Raw genomic sequence first — 14,881 nt, 5'->3', positions numbered from 1 at the left:
CACGTGTTTGTGGTGTGGGTGTGTGTGGTGTGTGTGTATTATGCATGCGCTCGTGTGTGTGTGTGTGTGTGTGTGTGTGTGTGTGTGTTTTCACATTATAAACAAGGGGACAATCTGTGGTATTAAGACAAAGCTGATTTGAAGAGAATCAGTTATTTCTTCTGTTTCTGCTGCATTCCTCCTCTCCTAACTACCTCGTAACCTTGTAAATCTGGCAAGCTCTGGACATTTTGCATGCTAAAGAAAATCAGTGTTTCGCCTCAAGCAAGGAACATAAATGTTGCAACACTGACTCCTCCTCTAATGGAGAAAGAGTGAACAAGTGCATAAGAGTAGTATTTCTCACAGAGCTGTCAGGCTGGATACAGTGTAGTCAGCACTGTAGTCCATAGATATTTCTCTCTCTCTCTCTCTCTCTCTCTCTCTCTCTCTCTCTCTCTCTCTCTCTTTTACATCTTCTCTCAAGATTTACCAATTATTCATGAAACAGCTTTTACCCACAATGGATTTTCACGTCCTTTTTCAGGAAGTGTCTCTGGATTGATATGTCTCCTGACCGACTTGGTTCTCTGGCACAAGTGAGTACTGTGTGTCTAAACCTGTTTGGAAAGCTGTATTGACCTGACTTGGTGCTGCTAGAATGTGTCAGGTTATATATTAGGCTATATAGATCTTCCCATCTGCATGTGTATGTAGGGTGGTGAAAGGACTGGAAGATGCTAAAGGGTCAAGGGCTATTGAATTAAAAAAAAAAAAAAAAAAAAAAAAAAAAAAAAAAAAAAGGAAAGCCAAAAAGGATCAAGATTCTATCAGATGCATGCTTGATGCAATTAGTTCTCCAAAGAGTATGTGGGAAAACAAGGGCTCTGACCACAGGTTGGAAATCATCCCTTATGCTAAGGCACTAAAAATAACCTGTAACTGAGAGGGTTTGGTTCTTCCTCAGATACACTCAGACATATGCTTTACAACTGCACACAGATGCATTAGCCTTTTAAAAGGTATTTTCATATGCCACCCAAAGAAGGAATTTATGTTGCGATTGTGAGCTTTTCAGGATGTGAATGATTTCTGTCCAAATGAAAAGGATGAGGGGGAAGAGAAAGGGTTTAATAGTTAGTATAAGGCTTATTGGCAGTGACAGACTGACTTCCTGGAGCACTACATTCCCACGCATCCTGGGGCAGGCAGTGAGTACAGAGTACCTACCTCTAGGAAGTCTCATTAGTTTGTTTAATTACAAAAAAAAAAATAGTTACCTGGGTTTATATATCTATGTATTGCGACTTGAAAAAGATGATGTGTGTGTATGTGTATGTGTTAAGGGTGAGGGTGGCAGGCTGTGGAGTACTGATTATCTTGCAAATGCTAATTCTGGCAAAGAACCAAAAGGTGGGATAGTGTGTTGTGAGGGAACAGGGAAGAGGCAAAGGAAAAGGGAGGAGAGAAAAGGAAAACAAACTCACTTATCTAGAGACCCAGAGAGAAGTAGCAGCAATAGGAGAAGAAGGATTGGAGGAATAGGAACTCTTTCCTTAAGAAAAACATCCTTTTACTGACCTCTACCTGTATCCAGGGGAAGCAGTCTGCATTGACTAAAAAAGTCTCAACTTAGGGTTTTCTACGCCAGGGTCTGAAAGTGTGTAGCAAAACAATAGTCATAGAAAAACTACATGAGGTGAGTCCAGATGGATTCATTCATCTCCATTCATCTGGCTGTCTGGCAGAGAGCCCTGCTCTCATTCTCACTGCAGTTCTCCCTGGGAATTCATTCTAGTGTTAGTGTTGCTACTTCATAAGTTGTATAACTTCGGACAAGTTGTTTTACTTTCCCCGGTCTCAGTTTCCTTCTCTGTAAAATGAGAGAGTTGGACCACATGATTTCCAGTGGCATTTCCAAATTTTAAATGATATGATTCTTTGTGGGGTGAAAGGAGTGAAGATGAAGAAGTCCAAAACTTCAGTCTTCTAAGTCCTATATTAGGTACATTTCTCTGGCCGTTCCACAGGTGACTTCATTTTATTGGTCAGATTGTTGCTCTGTTGGCTATTCAAGGCAACAGAAGGAGAGGGAGAGGGTAGAGAGACAGAGAAAGACAGACAAACAGACACAGACAGACAGAGAAATGAGCAAGATTTTCTGCCTTTGCTACCTAACCCTATTGAGAAATTCCTTTTACCAAAGCAAGTCAGCATACATTTTCCCATTTAGAGAGCTTGTTATAGCCTATTTATGTGAGAGATGTCTTTCTGGGTCTTTCTGACTTGGAAGCCAGCTCTTTCTATCCTTAAATCACTCTGCCTCTGACATAGCTAAGCTCGGCTATGATTTTTTTTTTATAACTTCTTAAGGTAATTGATAGGATCAAAGAATCTAGAGCTGAAACAGTCTGACCTTCCCATTTTACAGATGATAAAACTGAACCTTATCAAAAGAGTATGTGAGTTGCTGCAGAGCCCCATCTTGATTGAAGTCCTCTTGACCTCCCAGACTAGTGCTCTTTCCGCCATACCCTGGAATTTTTCTTTAATTTAATTCAATAAACACATCTTTACTCTGTTCTTAGGCATGTATCCTGTGTTAAGCACTGGGAATGCAAAGATGAAAACAAACTCCAGTTCTAATAAGGAGAGATAAAATATGGGTATAATTGTCATACACCTAAGTTTGTTGTGAGGATCAAATGAAATAATAATTATAAAATGCATGGGACATAGTAAATGTTATACAAATTTTATTGTTATCATTATTATTATTATTAAATAAAGAAGCAACATGATACAATGGAAAGAGAGTGTCTCTGGATTTCAACAGCTTAGGTTCAAATCTTTTCTTGCCACTTACTACTTGCATGATCTTTATCAAGTTATTTAACCTCCTGGGATGCAGTTTCCATATTTGTAAAATAAGTGAATTATATTAGATGGTTTCTTGTACCATTTTCAGACCCATGACCTATAAAGGCAAACAGCCAAAAAGAAGTATCATGAAAAGGCTGGGGAAGAAGAAAATCTCTTCCAGCTGAAAGGTTTCCAAGGGGAGATAGGACCCAAGTAGTGTGCCCTGAAGGAAGGGATGCATTTCAACAAGAGGAGTTGCTGGGGAGAAGTCCATTCTAGGCAAGAAAGCCAGAAAATCACCAAGGTAACTAGGAGGACCAAAAGAGCTGCCAGAAAACTAGACTATCATATTTACAGCATAAGCAAAGTCTAAAGAAAACAAGACAGAAAGAAGAGAAAATGAATAGTTTAGTAGACAGCTAGTCAGCTCCATGAATCGAATGCTAAACCCGAGTCAGGAAGGCGTGGATTCAAATGTAGCCTCAAACACTTCTAGATATGTAACCCTGAACAAGTCAATTAACCTTTCTTGCTTCAGTTTCCTCGTCTGTAAAATGAGTTGAAGAAAGAAATAGCAAAACCACTCCAGATTCTTTGCCAAGAAAACCCCAAATGGGATCCAAACAAAAAAACAGCAGAATAACATTCTTGTTCACTTTAACCAGTGCCAGAATGGAAGCCAAACTCTAACTGCTAAGGGAGAGTTTACACAGATAACAATGTCCCTTTGGATCTCCATAAGCTATCTGCAGGTAATCTCTGGGCAAGTCCCTACTCTGCAAGTAGTAATACCACTACTGTGTTCTAGAAAGAAGTATCAAAAAATGATCATTTTACAAATATGTACACATATACATTCATACATATATATGTATGTATATGTTCAGGATGCTAATTTCATTTATGAATGAATGATATTAGCATTCTGAACAATTTCCTTAGCATAAAACATTATTAATCCTGAGCAGGTAGGTGGCCAGACAGACAGGGATGTGGAAAATGTTGAAGCTGATGCTGCTTCAGTTGTACCATGTCTCCTTTGCCATGAAATGGGAATTTGTGGTTACCCGAAGTTAAAATGAACCTCAGTTGTCACCAATGCTATGACTTCTCATCATATTTGCTATCATATCATCTTATGCCTAAAACCTAGGATGCCAGCTCAGGAAACTAGGATTAGAGAAGAGGGTCCCATCTCAAAGACCTAATCTGTAACCCTCCAAAGGCTACCACAAAAAATTTATCTATATCTTGATCAAATTTCATCTTGGGGATAGAGTCCAGTACTGAATTCTCCCTTATTCCTTGTGGCTCTGGGACCTCCACCACTATTCTTTTAAATTCTCCCAAAAAAAATTCATCACTAAAATTTATGAAAAATACTGTCCAAATCTATCCAGAAGGTGTGGTACATAACAAGGTGGTTTTAAAGTCAGAAAGATTTGGGGTCTTGTTCTGCCTCTGACACATATGACTTACCATGGGTAAGTAATTTACCTTCCTGGTGCCTTTAAACAATGCTCTAAAGTTTCTAGGGTTGCAGAGCAAATATCAGTCTGTGTTATAGAGGATGTCTCTTCACTGGTAGTTCCCTACAACAGTGGGCTTACACTGTCCCCTTCAAAAAATTGCTTCATAAATATCATTAATATTATTAATAATAGTACTAGCTGATATTTATGCAGTACTCTAATGTTTACAACATAATTTCCTAACAATAAAGAAAATATATTATCACTCCCCTACTTTACAGAAGTGGAAACAGAGAGAAATGTTACGTAATGTCCATAAGCAAGGATTGTTATTGTTTGTCCTTCCTTCTTGAAGACAATCATGACATCAGGGAGGTGTTGCCAAGAAATACAAATGAACTAGATTTGAGTGGAAGAGGGCTGTGCAAGATTACCAGCCTCACTTTCTCCTCCAGAATGATCTGGGTCCAGTGGCCAGATAAAAATCAGGATGATTGGATGCAAGGAGAGAACTTGGTCTTTTAAAGCTAAGGTCTTTAACACATCTCAGTTTGACAACAAGGAAACAGTTTAGTAGATCTCCAGTCTTCCACTATACTATGGGACTCATCCCCTGACCTTTGCAGTTTTTGACAGCATAAACATCCTTCACTTCTCAAGTAATCCCTTCTCTTGGGTTTTAGTTTTTAGGGTGCTGATTCTCCTATTTATTCACCTACCTGTCTGGTCACCCCTTCTCAAACTCTTTTGCTCAGTCATCATCATCTCCCATTCCTAACCATGGTGCCCATCAAGGCTCTGTCCTAGATATTCTCATCTCTACAACTTCTCTATTACTGACAGTATCCAGAAATTCAATTTTTTTTTTTTTGCTGAGGCAATTGGGATTAACTGATTTGCCCAGGGTCACACAGCTAGTATTAAGTGTCTGAGACCAGATTTGAACTCAGGTCCTCCTGACTTTGGGGCTGGTGCTCTATCCATTGTGCCACCTAGCTGCCCCTCAATTATAATTTTATGCAAATGACTCCTCAGGCTACATAACAAATAATAGCATTTCTCCTGAACTCATATTACCAAATACCCACTTAATATTTCCCTTGTATTTCATATAAACATCTCTAAATCACAATAAAAATAAAACTCATTGTCATGCCCTAAACCTGCCCCTCCTTCAAACTTGTATTTTTGAGATGCTACCATTTTACTTGTCACCCAGGTTTGTCACCTCTACTTTTCCTTCTCCTTCACCTATCAAGTGATAGGTGATCACTACTTTGACAATTAGTTGTCAAATCTTACTGATTTTTTCCCCATACCCCTCTCTTACTGTCTCCTTTTCATTTCTGAAAATGTTCCCATAATTCTGTTCATCACCTCTCACCAAGACTATAGTTTTTCTGTAGTCTAGTTTTCCAATCTCTCCTTTTTCTAATCTACAAGATATCACCTTAATATTTCTGATAAAAGGTTAACAATACTGCTCTATTAATAAAAAACTTCTAAGTTGGTTTTCCTATTGTCCTTAAAATAAAATATAAATTCCCTGCCTTAGCATTTAAGACTATCCATCCACAATCTTGACTTGGATTGATCTTTCCAGACTTAGCACATACTTATTTCCTTTCATAAACTCTACATTCTAGCTAAACTGCACTACTAAACTGCACTTAGCTGAGGAAACTCACCATTCTATCTTTTACTTTCATATCTTTGCTCATTCTAGTCCCCAAATTGGTGGGCAATATCTTCTTACTTTTACCACAGAAAATCTTTAGCCTTCTACAAGGCTCAGCTGAAAATTCTCTTTGTGTGTAAACTTTCCAAATTGACAGCACTCTCCTTTCTCAGTCTGTCTGGTACTAATTTATCTATTTATATGTTCTATTCCTACCATAATGCAAATGCCTTAAAGGAAGGGACTGATTTTGCATTTAGCTTTATATTTTCAGTGCTTTAAACATAATTGCCACTTATTATATGGATTGATAACTATCTTACTTGCAAATTCTGGGTTCCCCTATATTTGTCCTGGGGTGTCCTACTCAATTTTTTGCTCACTTGATTTCCTTTGCCTAAAATGTCTTTTTCTCTCATTTTGTTATATTCTTATTCAGTGCAAGGGCTGTGATTACTAAGAACTTTTGCAATTAGGATAGGAACAATAAATAGGAAAGAAAGGTACTTTTTGTGAGTGGAAGGTAGTTGAAAGGGGGGGAGTAAAAACAGATACATATTTTCATATTCATGTCAGTAGTAAGGGGAAACAGGGACCTCCCACTTGAGGTTGACTTAGTACTTTCTAGTGAGCCCATGAATGGCAAATCCAGAGGTTCTAGGGTGCTGGGCATGGAGATAGTGGAAAGTCCAGCACTATTTTCTACCCACTTACTCCTCCTTTCTATCACCACCATTACCACATAATTTGTAACCTCAGTCACCCATTTCATTTTTGTGCTATTGAGATCAGACCAAAGCACTGGGTAGGAAAAGGCAAGAACCCTCTTCTTCTTTTGTCTTCCCTGGGCAGACATAACCCTAGATACCTTTCTCCTCTTCCTAATTTTCAGAGAATCCCAAGTATTGAGGACAGAGCCCAGATTTTCTTAAGGTGGGCTGCATGAGAATTAATGGTTGACATTCTGGAGAGTAGTTTGGAACTATGCTCAAAAAGTTATCAAACTGTGCATAACCTTTGATCCAGCATTGTTACTATTGGGATTATATCCCAAAGAGATTATAAAGAAGGGAAAGGGACCTGTATGTGCACAAATGTTTGTGGCAGCCCTTTTTGTAGTGGCTAGAAACTGGAAACTGAATGGATGTCCATCAGTTGGAGAATGGCTGAATAAATTGTGGTATATGAATATTATGGAATATTACTGTTCTGTAAGAAATGACCAACAGGATGATTTCAGAAAGGCCTGGAGAGACTTACATGAACTGATGCTGAGTGAAATGAGCAGGACCAGGAGATCATTATATACTTCAACAACAATACTATATGATGACCAGTTCTGAGGGACCTGGCCATCCTCAGCAACGAGATCAACCAAATCATTTCCAATGGAGCAGTAATGAACTGAACCAACTACGCCCAGAGAAAGAACTCTGGGAGATGACTAAAAACCATTACATTGAATTCCCAATCCCTATATTTATGCCCACCTGCATTTTTGATTTCCTTCACAAGCTAATTGTACAATATTTCAGAGTCTGATTCTTTTTGTACAGCAAAATAACGTTTTGGTTATGTATACTTATTGTGTATCTAATTTATATTTTAATGTACTTAACATCTACTGGTCATCCTGCCATCTGGGAGAGGGGGTGGGGGGGTAAGAGGTGAAAAATTGGAACAAGCGGTTTGGCAATTGTTAATGCTGTAAAGTTACCCATGCATATATCCTGTAAATAAAAGGCTATTAAATAAAAAAAAAGAGAGAGAGAGAATTAATGGTTGATAGAACCTTTGATACAAATTGGAATTTTTGTCCCACCTCATGGTGATTTGGCGCTGAGGAGTCAGTATTCTGAAAGTCCCTTGGTCCTGGCCTAGACTAAAGATTCTAATGCTTGGTCCTGACCTCGACTAAAGATTCTAGTGCTAGTGAAGCACTCAGATCAGTCTAAATTCTACTCAAATCCAACACTTAGTCCAGAATGGGTAACTCCATGTTTCCTTTCCACTTCTCAGCTTAAAAATTCAGATTTCCCATCATTCCCATTCCTCTTCAAGCTGTGGGTGGGAAATACTCAGTTTGTTGGAATAATGGCAAACCTTCGAGGGAAGAAGAGCTGTCTGACTGTAACTTCCATAGACTTTGGTGAAAGGCAGTGGTGTCCTATAAAGGGTCAATTCAGTGTTAAATGATGGTCTTACCTCCTTATATCATCACTTTCCATAAACTCTTGTAGGTGCAGGTCAGAGGGGGAAATAAAGCATTCAAATGACTTTAAAAGATCCCTTTAAATTCAATGGCCCCTGGAGAAAAGCCTCTCCTGTACCACCATATTTACAGTTCTGTTCCTACCCAATTTACAAATACTGCCTCCTCCAGGAAGGTGTTCTTTTTGTTGATAACAAAAAGGACCTCAGTTCATAGGATTGCACTTATCATGTAATGTTTAGAATTTATCTGCATTGTTATTATTTGTCTTATTCTTGTATTAAACTGTTCAGTTCCATAAGAGCAGAGACTTTTATTAAATCTAAATGTTTATTCAATATTTATTATTTTTATTAAATCTGAATTTGGAATTCAGTTGTGATTCTCTGGGCTGAAGGCAGGTTCTCTACTGTTGCAGCTGAAAGTCTTAGCTCTTGAACCCAAAGGCCAAGCTACAAGGTTGCCTTGGACCAAGGAAGGATTGCCTTTGAAATGTTATTATTACTAAACTTTCTGTTTCCCATAGGCTTTGAATTATATTTAGACAGAGTTGTTGAAAGAAAATGTTTTGTAAATAAACTGTTGAAGTTCTTTACAATGAACTTTACAACAACCCTTTACATTGGATTCTTATATGATTTCTTTTCATGAATTTCTCAGAATGGTAATATTTCAAACTTCACAAACATGGGGCATTATCAGAACTCTGGTATTTTAAAATAAACTTGTATATAACTAAAAGCAATTTGGAAATAAGAAAGGCAGTTACAGAATTTCTCATATTCAATTTCTGAATATAATTCATGGTTAATAGGGAATCAAAAGAGATCTGTTGATCCAGAATCCATATGTTACAGGTACAGATGTAGCAGAACTGTTTCAATAAACTCATTGTCCATAACTCATGTCTAAAAATAAATCAGGGCATGGTGATAATAATTATATTACAACAACAATAATAAAAATAGCATTAATAAAGAGCTTTAGAATTTGCAAAGGGGTTTATATATATATTATCTCATTTGATCTTTACAACAGTATTGTGAAGTAAGTTATTATCATCCCCATTTTACAGATAAGAAAACTAAGACTGAGAGAAGTTAAGTTATTTACCTAGAATCACCCACTTAGAACTGGATGAGGCAAGATTCAAACTTGAGTCCAAGGCTAATAATATTCTATTCACTGCCACCCAGTTGCCCTAATAGATTTTTTTAAAGTAACTCTAATGGGATAATAAGCCTTAAAGGAAGTGAAGTGTTATGAATTCTAGATTGTGCAGATGTAAATTATTCACTTACTAGATTACCAAATTTCATTTCTATCTAACCTTCCCTTCCCAAGGTAGATTTATGTATTACTCAACTCAGTAGATGAATAATAGGTTGGAATGTCATCATAATATTATTAAAATGTTCATTCTTTGAGGTAAGGTTGTTTTACACTTTTCTATCCCAGACACTTGGCATAGTGCCTGGCACATACTAAGTACTTAATAAATGCTTGTTCACTGACTGATTGAATCCTGAATTTACATTACTAATCTAGGATTTAAAGCTGAAAGGAACTTTAGGGATCGCCTTATTCATCCCTTTCATTTTTTAAAAGAAATTTTTAAAAATTTTCCCCTCCATAACGTGTAGGAAATAATTTTTAACATTAGGTTGTTTTTTGAAATAATTTTTGAGCATCATATTCCTTCCTTTTTTGACTTTTTTATTATTATAGCCTTTTATTTACAAGATATATGCATGGGTAATTTTTCAGCATTGACAATTGCAAAATCTTTTGTTCCAACTTTTACTGTCCTTCCCCCCACCCCTTCCCCCAGAAGGCAGGTAGACCAATACATGTTAAATTTAAATATTTTCAAGTATATGTTAAATACTATATATATATATCCAAACAGTTATTTTGCTGTACAAAAAAGAATCGGACTTTGAAATATTGTACAATTAGCCTGTGAAGGAAATAAAATATGCAGGTGGGCAAAAATATAGGGATTAGGGATTCTATGTAGTGGTTCATAGTCATCTCCCAGAGTTCTTTCACTGGGTGTAGTTGGTTCAAATCATATTTCTTCCTTTTCTCCCTTTCCCCTCCTTGAAAAGGCAAACACTTTGATATATATTATACACGTACTATCTAGAAAAACGCATTTCCATGTTAGCCATGTTGCAAAAGAGAACAGACCAAAATAAATAAATAAATAAAAATGAAAAACTAAACCCCAAGAAAAATAAAGTTTTTAAAAGTATGCTTTAATCTGCATTCAAACTCTTATCAGCTTTTTTCTTTGGAGGTAGATAGCATTTTTCATCATAAATACTTTTGAATCATCTCAGATTATTGTATGGCTGAGAATAGCTACATCATTCACAGTTGATCATTGTATAATATTGCTGATAACTATGTACAATATTCTCCTGGTTCTGCATACTATATTATACATGAGTACATATATGTCTTCCTAAGTTTTTTTTAAATCATTCTGTTCATCCTTCATTATCTAACAATAATATTTTATCACAATCATATACCCCAAACTTGGTCAGCTTCTCTTTAAGTTCCAAATCTTTGTCACCACAAAAAGAGCTGATATAAATATTTTATACATATAAGATTTTCCTTTCTTCTTTGATCTCTTTGTGATATAGACCTAGTAGTAGTATTGTTGGTTCAAAGGTTATACAGATTCTTAAGTCCTTTGGGCACAGTTCCAAATTGTTTCCAGAATGGTCGGATCAATTTATCACCCCATCAACAATGCATTCATGTCCCAATTTTTCTACATCCTCTCCAGCATTTGTCATTTTCTTCATATTAACCAATCAATAGGTATAAGGTGATACAAAGAGTTATTTTAATGTTCACGTTTTCTAAATCAATAATGATTTAGAGCGTTTTTCATTTGATAGACAGCATTATTCTTCTGAAAACTGCTTGTTAATTTGATCACTTATCAACTGGGGAATGACTCCAAACTTTTCATTTTGCAGATGTGGAAATGAAATTCAGGAAATCACACTAACAGAGTTAAGATTAAAATCCAGCTTTCTGATACTAAATCCAGTATTTTTTCCACTATATTACACCATCTCTCCCTCTAATGTGTGCACCTCCAGGAAGGAAATCTTTGAGACATTTCAGTAATTTAAAACTCAAGGAAATCCAAGGAGGGTCCATGTCACCTAGTATCCTCTCTTTAGCATGTAGCTTCAAACCAAGGAGGTAATCCTGCACCTTTAATGTTACAAATATTTCAAACTACCTCACAAAAAGTTTGAGTTTTTACGCCAAAATCAAATGTGCTGTTTTGGGATTATTCAATTATGGCTCCTCTTTGTTATCTGTAATAATTGAGTGTAACTCATGCTCACGTTTTTCTATTTCCTAAAATTTCAAACTTGGAAGTCATCTACAATCCAAGCTGCCAATCAAGGCAAAATCCCCAAATCTGGCACTAGCCATCAATCTTTACTTAAAACTTCTCTTGACAAGGTGTTCACTGTTTTACCGGTTTATGTTATTTGTGTTATTTCTTATAGATGTTTCCAAATTTCTTTGCATTTGTCAAATGTGTTGTTCTGAGTTGTATTTTTATATTCCAGTGCCTAAAAGATCATAATTTATCTAACCATTTCCCTATCAATATTTTAGATGACTTATGGGTTTTTGCTCCAATTACATATAATGCTGTTATGAAAATCTTTGAACAGAAGCATTTCTCTTCTTGATATAATTTTAAGTTATTACTGGCAGTATAATTATTGGATTACATGAAATGATTGTTTCAGTAGGAAAGGAAAGGAATGGGTATTTATATGATTATACAATTCTATGTGCCAGACACTGTACTAAGCACTTTCTTTTTTCTTTTTTTACAAATATTGTCTTAGCTAATCCTCATAACAACTCTGTGAAGTGAGTGCTTTATTATTACCCCATTTTACAGATAGGAAAACAGAGGCAAAGAGATATTAAATGACTTTTCTAAGCTCATACAAGTAGTGTCTGAGAGGAGATTTGAATTTCAAGCCTTCCTGACTCCAAGCCCAGCATTCCATTTACTACCTCTGCTTTTATATCTTCTGTAATATCTTTATATCTAGTAGATTATTCTCCAAGAAATTCTTCCAGTTCATAATTCACCAGTAATGAGTGAATGTATCTATTTCTCCATAGTCCTACCACCAATTAATTTTGCTATTTTTAGTTATTTTTGCCAATTGTTGGATAAGGCCTCAAAACTGCTTAATTAGCATCATCTTATTAATAAAAAATCAAGCCTTTTTAAAGTGATGTTTAAATAATCTGTGATTTTCCTCTTGAGAACAATCTGTGCATAGCATGGCTAGCTTTTAAATGATGGGAGGCAGTGAGGAACAGAGCCAGAGTTCACTATGCACAATTTACAAAAAACCTTTTTGCGTGATCATCTATAGCATGCAGATGAGACTTGAATTGCCTGCTTCACAAATTTGGTGTAAAAAAAATCATTACATAAATGGGAGTCTTTTTTGTCTCCTGGTTTACATGGAGGAAATTGAAATTCCAGGAGCTTAAACACTTTGCCACAGGTCATATGACCATGAAGTAGAAGAACCAGTATTAGAACTCAGGTCTGTGCACTGAAAGGCTAAACCTCTTACTATCACAACACTTACTTTTGCTCTGAATACTGAACTTTTCTCATTCTATATACTATTGTTCTACTCATGCAGACTAAAATTGCAGCAGCTTTTCTTCAGCCAGACCAATGCATGGAGATTTATATTGAACTTATATTCTTTTCAAATTCTTTCCAAATGAACTACTTCCAAATCAGGTTCTTTCCCACACCTTATAATTATAAAGGGCTTTTAAAACCTAAATATATATATGTATAATTATATACAGAGGTACATATATATTCATTTCAGACATGATCTATCCACATATACATTGTCGTGTATGCATATGCACACATATACTATGTATGCATGAGAATTGCTTTTATATATATATATATATATATATATATATACATTTTCTGTAGAGTGTGTATTGCATATATATACATGTTCTATAGATATGAGTATGTTTATATGTAAACATGTTCTATTGATGCATGTGGTTATATATACATGTCCTATACCTTTCTGTATGTAATACAGATATGTGTGCATTACTGTTTATGTATATATATATATATATATATATATATATACCAGTATATGTGTTCATATATATATACTACAGATTATTTAGTAATTATATATGTGTGTATAGAGATGTATGTACATATACATATGCATATATTGTATGAGTACATATAAATGTGTTCTAGACATATGTATATGCATATATATTTAAAATAAAAGATCCACATTTATACATATACCATTCATGCGTGTATATATGGATATGCATGTGTTATATATTGTATAATTAGATATATGTGCATTATATATATATATATACACACATGCCATAAATGTATGCATATATATACCTTAGTGTAGATATATACATTATTATAGATGCATGTATATGTGTACATATACATACTTGTATGTATACATAGTGTTGAAGATATGAATATCTCTATATTATTATGATATAGGTATGTGTATATAGATAGATGTATAAATGTGAGTGTATATACATGTATGATAGATATGTTTGCATATAGATGTGTTGCAGATAAATGTGTGTGTGTTCAAATATACTATATGTATATACTTATGTATTTGTTCTAAAGCTGTGATTTCATTTGTACAGGAGCTCCTAATGAGCAAAGCCTCCCCCCATTAATACAAATTACCTGTGGCTCTACAGCTTAAAAGCAGTGATTCTCAAAGTATGGTCTAGAGAATCCTGGGGATCTCTGAAACCCTTTTAGAGGGTCTACAAATTCAAAATTAGTTTTTATTTCCAATATGGTAAATGTCTATAAATATAATCCAGATAAACAAAAATGCTTTGGAGAGATCCTCAATAATTTTTAATAGGATAAAGATACTGAAAACAAAAGTTTGAGAACCACTGGCTTAAAGTCTCAGAGAGGTGCTTGGGGTCTTGAGACCGTGTCTGCTGTCTTGTCTAAGATCAGCCTGCAAGTATGTGTCAGAAATAGATCTTGAATTCAGGTCTCCCTGACTCCAAGATTGACTCTCTATCCACTCAGGTACATGGTCTTTCTTTATCTATAGCCCTAGCTAATTTCATCTTAATAGATTTGATTCAGGCTCCTAGCCTTTTGTGGTTGTTTTAAGCTCTGATACTGTCAGCTAAGATATTTACTGTCTTTTCCAGCTTTGGTTTGTCTTCAAATTAGATCAGTAGGCCCTTTATATTTTTGAATTTCATGGAAATTTGAGTTTGCAAGGGAATTCTTTATTCTGTTCAGTATAGAATATTTTGTGTTTATTATGACCCAGGGAATAGAGAGGTTTGTGGGTAGTACAAATGGTCAGAGAAGAAATATTTTTAAGATCCTTGAGACAGAATCTCAGAACAGGAGGTTCTGAGTTGTTGTTGTCCTTCATTCTCAAAGAAGACCCTGACATCAGGGACAAGATGCTATGACATGCAAGTAAATTGGATTTAAGTGAAGGAGGGCTGGATAAGGTTACCTGCCTCATTTTCCCCTCCACAGTTGAGCTGAAAAAGAATTCGCAAGTGAGGAAACAGATA

General features: G+C 35.6%; 1 protein-coding gene across 1 annotated transcript in view; it reads left to right on the top strand.

The window, feature by feature from the left end:
• Positions 1 to 268: 268 nt before the first annotated feature.
• Positions 269 to 14,881, top strand: part of PRLR (prolactin receptor) — a 210,720-nt gene continuing 196,107 nt past the window's right edge. Inside the window, exon 1 of the mRNA XM_031964125.1 lies at positions 269 to 578. The gene's annotated coding sequence lies outside the window, so the exon portion shown is untranslated. The remainder of the gene's footprint in view (positions 579 to 14,881) is intronic.

Source organism: Sarcophilus harrisii, chromosome 1 (genome assembly GCF_902635505.1).
Source record: "Sarcophilus harrisii chromosome 1, mSarHar1.11, whole genome shotgun sequence".
Lineage (NCBI taxonomy): Eukaryota > Metazoa > Chordata > Mammalia > Dasyuromorphia > Dasyuridae > Sarcophilus > Sarcophilus harrisii.
Note: the sequence above shows the minus strand (reverse complement) of the source record. Positions and strands in the feature narration are given on the sequence as shown.